General features: G+C 32.6%; 1 protein-coding gene across 1 annotated transcript in view; it reads right to left on the bottom strand.

Annotated features, from left to right (window-relative positions):
- LOC108723487 (uncharacterized) overlaps window positions 1-7232 on the bottom strand; it is a 56267-nt gene extending 49035 nt beyond the window's left edge. Inside the window, exon 1 of the mRNA XM_018449290.1 lies at window positions 7175-7232. The gene's annotated coding sequence lies outside the window, so the exon portion shown is untranslated. The remainder of the gene's footprint in view (window positions 1-7174) is intronic.
- Between the last annotated feature and the right edge of the window lie 3214 nt (window positions 7233-10446).

Below are 10446 nucleotides of genomic sequence, written 5' to 3'. Positions count from 1 at the left end.
GGATGGTCCGATTTGGAACCAATAGTTCTAAATTGGACCGGAAAAGGCGTTTTTACATTTTCCATTATAGTTTAACACAAGTGAGAGATACGTCAAAATAATCTGAAGCAAAAATGAAGGGAATTAAATGGTCTTTCCAACAGCACCTTCGATTTTACGATCGGATTTTATTTATGCCTTATAGAGAGCAAAAACTGCAAATAGGTCCGATTTAGACCACTCTTCCCTATAATTTATTATGCTAATAATTCTAAAAATATGAAATATTTTATTTTCATTACAAAAAAACGTACATTTTGAAGTTTTTTAATCGTAATGATAATTAATACATTTTATTTTCCGAATATTAATAACAATGTTCTGAATGTATAATTATTTTATAAACATATTTGTAATTTTCTTCAAAAATATTTAATCTAATACCTCCTGAATATACAAACTTTGCATTTTTAAATAATTTAAATTTTATTGAATAAAACTAGAAAAAAAACTTGAGACCCGTTTGTTCAATCGAATAATCTTATAATTTTGTTAGAATTATTTTTAGTATAGCATAAAATTGTAAAAACTCTTACGCCATGAAAGCACGTGTACAATACCGGTCAAAATTATATCACCTTTCGATTTTTTGAGCATAACTTTTATCAAAGTGAAAAATTAGTAAAAAATTAAAAAATCATGGTGTACATTGTCAAATCTCATTATACTTTACATACAAGATACACCTGCTACCAAGTGTCTACTGTATAAATTTGAGCGCATTCGATTCTCACTTCGACAAAAGTTATGCTAAAAAAATCGAAAGGTGATATAATTTTGACCGGTACTATATATAGGGTAACTCCGGTATATACACCGCACCTATCAAAAACTTGATTTATTAAGTATTATTTACTATGTTTAAAGTAAACGAACTATATCAGTAAAAACTTTGTATTATCTACTACTATGAAAAAAATATTAGAAATCCGAAATATTATTTTTCGTATTAAAAAATGAACTTTTTGAAACCCTTGCATTTTTGTCGTATATTCTATAGAGGTGGGATATACGGGCCCCCATTAACCTGGACGCCCCACCATCGAAAATCAAATTTGCGATAGGTCAAAAATTTAGTGCTCTTTATGTGCTAATTATTTGCTAAAAAAAAATTTTTTTTGCTCCAGCAGTTTACGAGGAAAAAAAAACAAATGGGAGGGTCCAGGTTAAGATAAAGGGTGCGTTCCTTTATTTACTGCAAGTACTGCCAGTACTACCAACGGCGTTCCAAAATGGATTACAGTGTACTGCGAAAGCACTTGTACAGATCTATGACATCATGAATTTTGATGTCATTTCCTGTTGAAACTACTACCAGCGAGGTAAAGCAGTCGCAGTTCAAGATGGCTACTTACTTAGAGATAATCTTAATCGATAGTGAAACTAATGAATCATATAAAATAATTGTTAGTCCCAAGGATGCAAAAAGAGCTGAAAATGGCAAGGATTATCTTATTGTAGATTTCTGTATCGCTATCACTATCACTTGATTCAGCCTCAGCTATAATTTCTACTAGTATAGTTGCAATAAATGCAATTATATTTTCATTGAGTATTTCACCCATTGTTTACGAAAAACAAACAATGTTAATAATATACAGTGGTCAGTGGACGTAATGTACGTTAACTTGGTTAGTTGAACGAAGCGTACTGCGATAAGTTCCGATTTGTAAAGTTGCAACACCTCGATAGTTCTCGAAGTTAAAATGGAACGCTATTGGCAGTACACTTTTTGACGTCATAGCATCAGTACTTACAGTAAATAAAGGAATGCACCCAAAGCTGGATCCCCCCATACTGAAAAAAATAGATCCAGTGGTGCTATAAAGAAACTAAGCACACACAAATTTTTCTGCTCTTTAGTTGCTCCAAGATATCGTAAAAAAATTCGAAAATTTAATATTTAAAAAAAATATCAATATCAGCGGTCGCGCTGCAAAAACCTACGCGGTCCGCGTCGCGCTACCTCAGGTCTCTTTTCTACCTCCGCATAATTATTTGCTTGAATATATTTGGTATTAGAGCAATCGCTGAGTCACATCCTATCAAAATATGACAAAATCCGAATATTTTTGCTAACTGCAACGCGTGAGAAATAGAAAAAACGTGAATGTCTCCTCCCTGCAAATCAGCGCGCTGCATATCAGTACCATCTTATATCGCTCGTGGAATATCGTAGGAATTAGTTGCTCCAATGTTTTTGGTGCCACAGTAATCCTTACACAATGCACTATCAAATCGTGTCCAAATCCGATTTAGTTGCTAACTCTGAAGTGCGGAAAACAGTCAATATGTCGAGCACGAGCGCGCGGTCAAGCAGCGCGCTGCGTATCAGTATCATCTTATATCGTTCGTGGAATGTCGTAAGAATTAATTGCTCGAATGTTTTTGATGGCAAATTAATCCTGAGACTATATACTATTGAATCGTGCCCAAATCCAATTTAATTGCTAACTCTGAAGTGCGGAAAACAGTCAATATGTCGAGCACGAGCGCGCGGTCAAGCAGCACGCTGCGTATCAGTACTGTTTTACATCGCTCGTTGAATGTCAATTTAACGTACAAGATAAATAAGGACACCTATTGTATAGGTCGCGTATTAAGGGCACGATGTAGGCTGCGGTCCACGTGATGCTACGAACGCTTCGAAGCGTTTGTAAACGTAGCTATTGAATGACGCAATTCGGTACTACGATCTACCAGTGACCCCAGATGAGCCCGGTTTTTGGCGCATGCTTTGCATCTTATGCATTACATTTTATACGTTATGCTAGAGTCTGTGCTCCCCGCTTTACGGTACGTCTTAAGATGCATTCACATGCAAGTGTCAAGCGTGAAGCAGCAACCAATCAGCTGGACGATACGGGCAGTGGTGTGAAAAATACTTTTTACGCCATTGTAAAAATCGCCTCGTTGATTGGGAGAGGGATGGTATATACGGCTCATGAAAAATTTACAAACAATGCATATAAATAAGACGTAAAATGACACAATAACTTATAAAATGCGTTTATAAAGTTTTATTAAGAAATAAGAATGATAAATATGTATATGAAGTAATAGATAATAACTACAATCTTCCTACATATATTACAAGCATTATGATATGAGGTATATGTTTCATGTAATGTGTTTATTGCATTTAGTGCACTGAATTCAATTTGCGCATCTTGTATGCTTTGGGCATAAATCCCGCCCACAGAAAATGCCGTATATCCCAAACAGATGGGATATACAAGACAACAAACTAAATAAAGAATACGAAAGCAAAGCACTTGTATTTTGCTATACAATATGCTTTACTATTCCTCTACACGTATGTATCACGAAATAACCACTAAGGGCCAGTTTCACAACTCACGATTAACTCTTAACCGAGGTTCAATTTGTTTCTTATCTCTTTTCAATTCTAAAATTAGAAAGAGACAATGAATAAGTTAAACCTCGGTTAAGAGTTAACCATGAGTTGTGGAACTGGGCCTAAGTCTTTTACTCGTTCTACAGTAATCATTTTATGTAGATTATAATTTATGGCGCTACTTATTACAGTGACAAATCGATTCAACTCACAATAATTTCATTAATATTAACAATAAGAAGCTGAAATCATAACACAATACTAACATAACATAAAGGCATAACAGAGTAATTGAGAGAAAATTGCCTCCACTCCTTCTATTTTTTCTGACTTCTGCGGCGTAAATCCCAGCGCGGTGTATTTGTGGGAGTTACTCTAGTTGCTTCGTTGGAAATCAGTTGAGGTGAAAATGGAAAATAATTAAGGTATTACGAGTTTTTGCACGTCAATTTGAAAATAATAGTTAAATGTGTTACATTGAGTTGCAAACTAACACACAAAACCGTCATTATGCCATTGTTTTTAGTGTTGGATGCAATTTCGACCGAATTTCCGAAATAAATTTGCGGGCATACTTTTCACCGATCAAATCTTTTTTAATTTTACACAGTCAACTTACACATACAAGAATAGTTTTATAAAAACTGTGTTTGACCATCAAAATAGACGTAGTGAATTTATTTCAAATCATTAAATTTAAAATATTTAAACACAACAATTATTTAAGAAAAAAACAAAATATAAATGAAAAGCTATTTCCAGTTCTATTTCTATAATGTAACCCATCGGTGAATACTAATCAAGTAATCAATCTACGACTCTTAAGAAACTAATCCACTTGTGAGTATCCTGCAGCGCTTTCGACGCGAGACAATTGTAAATATATTTACACTGAAATTAAGATGGATATGTTTACACACACTGAACGATATTGAAATGAACTGATTGCGTACAACTGCGAGCCGTCTCTGTACAAGAAAACAGCACGATTTTTACTGAAAAATCAGCATATTGCTCTGTGAAGATCAAGAAATTGTAAACTGAAAAATGTCTCATTAGAATTCCATCTTGACACAGAAATCGTATTAAAATCTTATGACAGGTATTATGTATCTATTGTTTCTTTTAGTCGCTAATAGTAATATAATTAACACATCTTTCATGACGCTTGGTAAAAATTGATGTAGAGATAGCGTAACATTTTTACAAACGTTAATTTGACGTTGATTATTTTTATGAGGTTAGTTACAAAGTCGGTATAATACGGTAGTAATCTTAAGGCTTAAATAATTATCATTCGTAAAGTCTATATGACACTTTCTCAATTGTCAAAATGTAACAATTTGCAACATTGTCGCAATTCGTTATCCGATGCAACATACTATTCCACATAAAAATAGATCGGAAGTGAAAAATGCTGTCGATATTTTTACAATGGTATCGAGACAGTTTTGCAAGAGAGCACGCCTCGAGGTCTCAATTTTATAGTGCATTTAACGAACGCAGCACAATATCACTAATGTATATATATATATATATATATATACTGGAAAAAATGCATGTAATTTTACATGGAAATTACATGTATAATATATGACTGGAAAATTATCTAAATTACATAAATATGCTTGGAAATTTACTGGAAATTGTAAATTTCCAATCATATTTAAGCAATTTTCCAGTCATGAACATGTAATTTCCATGTAAAATTATATGCATTTTTTTCAGTGTATGTTTATAGTTATATATTCCTATATTTGTGCGTATCTTTTTTATCCTGACACATATGTGTCAGGAATATATATAGGAATATATACGGCAAATATATATTTGCCATCTCTTTCTTCTGTCTCCATGGAAATTCTCTGTAGATTACTAAATTTATCTGACATGTTGTACGCACTAATCTGTTTCACCCAAATACGTTATTTCTGCGGGGGAGAATGATTTGTGTAGAGGTGTAGGTATTCAGAAATGAGTAAAAGGATGGAAGGACTCCCCCACCAAGTGGATAGCAAATGGTTTCAGATATAGAGCATGGAATATGCTCGGATCCCTTCTCGCCCGCTTGCTTCGCGTAAGTATATTTAGCAGATGGAGATCAGTCCTCGTGTGTGTACGACGACTTTCTTTTGCTACAATAAGGCTTATTTAGTATTGCGAAATTGCGCTACTTGTGCTGCGAGATCTGCGTATCTGTATAAATCGCGATAAATTTAATCGACGAACATTGGTATATTAATATAACTTATTGGTTACTAATTACGATAATCAAATTGCTTTTCAGATACATATTGCATTTTCAAAATCGCTCTAGAGGCTTAACATATTGTAAAAAGCCCCTAAACATTTGGTTTTAATTAACGAGATGTAAACAATGTTAACATCTCATTAAATAAGCCATTGTTTTAAAAGACATTAATTCTCGATCGTCCAATTATAACTTGATCGATTCTATCCAACGTTTAAATACTTCATTCAAATTTGTGCAACAAGTTTTAAAACATAAAAAATTCTCGATTTTAGATTTAATATATTTTGAAGGAAATATTCCTGTCTTGTTTATAATGGGCAGTGCAAATGTTCATGTTTAACCAGATTAAACAACGCATATCACAATGCGCACATGACATGAAAAATGCACAGTGAGAAGCTCAGGGAATTATAGCGGGGAGATGAAAAATTTTAATTTATAACCCAAATAAAAATAAAATTTTACCACTCCCTCGTCTCCCCTTCTCCCCTTTTCCAGCGTAACGTTTATATTCGTTATGATTAGCGCAAGCGCTACTTCCCTAACTGCAACAGGCTCCAAGAAAAAGTTTTGGCTTAATATCGCATTTGCGAATCCCGCAATTCGCAGTTACGTATATTTCAGATTTTACTGCCAAGGTATTTGCATTAATTTTAAAGTAATTACATAAAAGTCTTGCCAAAGCTGAAGTTTTTATTTTGCAGCTACTTAATTTCCAGCCGTGCCCATATGCAACTCGTACACACACACACACACACACACAATCTGGAATTATTTTAAAAATTATTTTAATATTTAAAAGAATAAAAAGACAATTTCATTACATTATTTAACTTGTCATGCTTACGACTTACTCCTAAAGGCGTCTGTATTACCGACTAAATCGTAATTTTTGTATAACAATTACTTTTTTCCTTTTTTATAAATTCGAAAATCCTTTTTCAGGATTAAAGTATACGCATTAATATGCATCTGTGAAGTGATCTATGCTGAGAACGACAAAAAATTTCGAAATTGAAATCTTCTTTACCATTTCTTAACCCAATATGGCGCTCCACAGCTGTCACGTCGTGACAATGTTTGCTTCATATAAGAGCTGTGCAATCTATACTTACGAAATAGTAGTTCACAGACTAGTAGTTGCATGAAGAAATAGCGTTCTTAAAATTGGATTTAGACATCTAATTAAAAACGTAATTGTTATACAAAAATTTATGTGTATGTGTGACATGCGTGAGTGAGATATTGATGTAGCGATGTGATCAATGACACATAAATCGTTTGTGTGTAAAATGTTATTTACAATCGTCTTTAGAATCCCCTTAAAGGATTTGAGAAAAAAATATAAAGTTACACTAAACACAGCCATATAAAGAAAAAAAATAGAATAAAATGTATGTGTGCAAACGCAAACGTGTAAATTCAGTACGTGTATTTTGAAAATATTATAAATAATTGTAAATAATGTAAAGTATGATAGATATACATTCTTAACACATTTATTTTCTTCAATCACAAATTACCTTCTCAATTAGGAAATCTTTTTGGTTTATCAAACTTTCTATAAAAGTTTCAAGTCCGTCGTTGCCGCTAATTACTTGAAATCATCCTGGATAAGCCCCCCGAATCTAACGTTCACCAATCACTAGCGAAAGTCTCTAAATGAACTCACGAAGAGATCTCGGAAAGTCTGCCGCGGGCGTAACTTTAACGAAGTAAGCATAGTGCCTTCAAAATTCCAATTTCCCCTCTCACGGAGAAGAGTTGGATCCCGAGTCACCGATCGCCACTGCAATGCGCCACGTACTACCTCAAACAGCTCGAGGAACTCTGTCCCCGTTTTAAACTCTTCAGGACCGGGCTTACGGCAGTAAGCTTTTTATAGCGGCGAAATTTCCCCCGAGGGGAGCACAAAGAGCTTAAGCTGCTGCGGAAACAAATCAGTGTGTAAGATAAACGGAAGTAACACACCTGGCGCGCCGCCACCGCCTGACATTTCTTCGAGCGCGAAAGTTACACGGCGAGAACAAAGTCGCGAAAGTAATACAGTGCGTATCAAAGCAATTCGCGATTCATTACGCCACAGTGAATATCATTGTTATAGTCGAGTCATAATTTCTTAGCAAGTATCGGAGCGTGAATAATTGACGAACACGCCCGTCACATTATATGCGATCCATGCGTAAGAGGATTCTAAAGACGATTAGTCATATATTGTAAATAGCATTTATACATAGACGATTTATGTATTATTAACACATCACTACATATTACACATCACTATATCAATATCTCATGCACACGTATACATAAATTTTCATATAACAATAGTGTTTTAATTAGAAGTCTAAGTCCAATTTTAAAAACTCCACGTTACTTTGTGCAAACTACTAGTCTGTGGACTTATATTATTTCATAAGTACAGATTGCATAGCTTTTATAAATGAAGCAAATATTGTCACGATGTGATAGCTCTGAAGCGCCATATTGGACTAAGAAATGGTAAAGATCTAATTTTTCGAAATTTTTTTGTCGTTTTGTTCTCAGCATGTCTCCACCTCACAGACACGTATAATGTGTGGTAATGGTTATACAAAAAGTAATGATTATACAAAAATTATATGGTAAAGAGGATTCTAAAATCGTCTGTATTACCGACTAAATCATATAATTTTTGTACAATTATTTTTTTCCTCTTTTACTGATTCTCTCTCAAAAATTCTTTTCCAGGATTAAAGTATACGCATTAATACATGTCTGTGAGATGGAGTATATGCTGAGAACGACAAAAAATTTAAAAATTGAGATGTTTACCATTTCTTAACCCAATATGGCGCTTCAAAACTATATCACGTCATGACAACATTTGCTTCGTATAAAAGCTAAGCAATTTTACGAAATAGTAGTCCGCAGACTAGTAGTTTGCACGAAAAAACAACATGGAGTCCTTAAAATTAGACTTAGATGTCTAATTAAAATGTTATTGTTGTACGAAAGGACCTAACGGAATAAGTATAGTCCCCACGGCTTTAAGAGTTGATCTTTTTTTCTTACTCATACAATAAAATTACCTTTTTAAAAAAAAGGAAAAAAAAGGTGCCAAGTGCGTCATCCTCTTACAAAAAAAACCGTTACATAAATTATTTTACAATATTATAAATTACATCTCTGTAGTACATATGCATATATTTCAACAAAAAAAAAATGAAATGAAATCTTTAAATTGCGCCAATTGCAAAAAAAACATATATTTTCTCGAAATATATATTTTCTGTAATTTTATATTTGCAATAGAATACAACATTTAATCTCAAAGAATTAGAGACGAAGCAGTACAAAATGAGAAAATTTTATTAAAATAACATAATCTTTTATTTAAAAAAGTAAAAGTACAAAAAACTTGGCGCTGCTAGATTTCAAAATACATAAGACGGTTATTAAATAATATGAATAAAAAAAATAATAAAAAGATTTGAAAAAGAGAATGCGGTAGACTATTAAGAGACACAGTATGTAGTGTCTCGTGTCAAGTGAACGTGCAGCGTAAGACAGTTTTATATTAACAATATACAGTATGTGTGTATGTGCGAACAAAAAATTCAGATTGGTATGCGGTTTAGATTTAATATAGGATAAGTATTTATACGTTGTACACTATATATTGTAAAAGCGTATAAAATTAAGCGTAAGGTAATTGTAGATTTGTATTTATAAGACATACGTTATAGAAGCGATGCCGAGTAGGTTTAAGATATGGTAGATTTAAGAGTAGGTTTAAAATTAATTATAATTTTAATTGTGTGTAATTGTGATTGTAATTTTAATGTTAATTAAACTTAGTTTATTTTTTTTATGTAACATTTAGTTATTATATTTTGAGGTTTAGCAGCGCCAAATTTTTTGTATTTTCACTTTTTTAAATAAAAAATTATGTTATTTTAATAAAATTTTCTCATTTTGTGCTGCTTCGTCTTTAATTTTTTTAGATTAAATGTTGTATTCCATTGCAAATATAAAATTATAGAAAATATATATTTCGAGAAAATATATATTCTTTTCGCAATTGGCGCAATTTAAAGATTTCATTTCATTTTTTTTTTGTTGAAATATATGCATATGTACTACAGAGATGTAATTTATAATATTGTAAAATAATTTATGTAACGGCTTTTTTCGTAAGAGGATGACGCACTTGATCCTTTTTTTCCTTTTTTTTAAAAAGGTAATTTTGTTGAGATATCACACATTTTAATTGTTAAACATCTTATAAATTTACATGTTTATATATATGTAAATAATATATGATTAATAATATATTTTTTCGTACGTGTGTGTATTGCTAGATATATATTATTTATTGCCAACTTTTTCTAAGAATAATATATAAGTGTTTTTAGGACCTCATTGCTTTTTTGAAACTTGTGCGTCATTAGCCTCAATCCAAATATTAGATTCTCTACACATACTTATAAAACCGTTTTCTATACATGAACCATGATGAAATATAGCATTCTTAATTTTATACGTCTGTCCAGTTATTAATATTTACGTCTGTCTAGCTGACCCCCCCACCTAACCAAATCTAAATGAAAAAATTATGTAATAATGCGCTATTTATGCGCTATTCATATCCACAAACAAAAATTTTTGCGCTCCTTCCGTTTAGCTAAAAAAAACATTTTTGTGGGGGGGCTGAGTAGGCAATCAGTCAGCCCCCCCACCCATTAAAAATAATTGATTTGAAAAATTAAATACACAGGATTTATGCGCTATTTATGCGCTACTATTTCCAAGC

The sequence above is a fragment of the Mycetomoellerius zeteki genome, unplaced genomic scaffold (assembly GCF_001594055.1).
Source record: "Mycetomoellerius zeteki isolate Tzet28-1 unplaced genomic scaffold, Tzet1.0 scaffold241, whole genome shotgun sequence".
In the NCBI taxonomy this organism is placed as follows: Eukaryota; Metazoa; Arthropoda; class Insecta; order Hymenoptera; family Formicidae; genus Mycetomoellerius; species Mycetomoellerius zeteki.
This window is presented reverse-complemented; position numbering and strand designations above follow the sequence as displayed.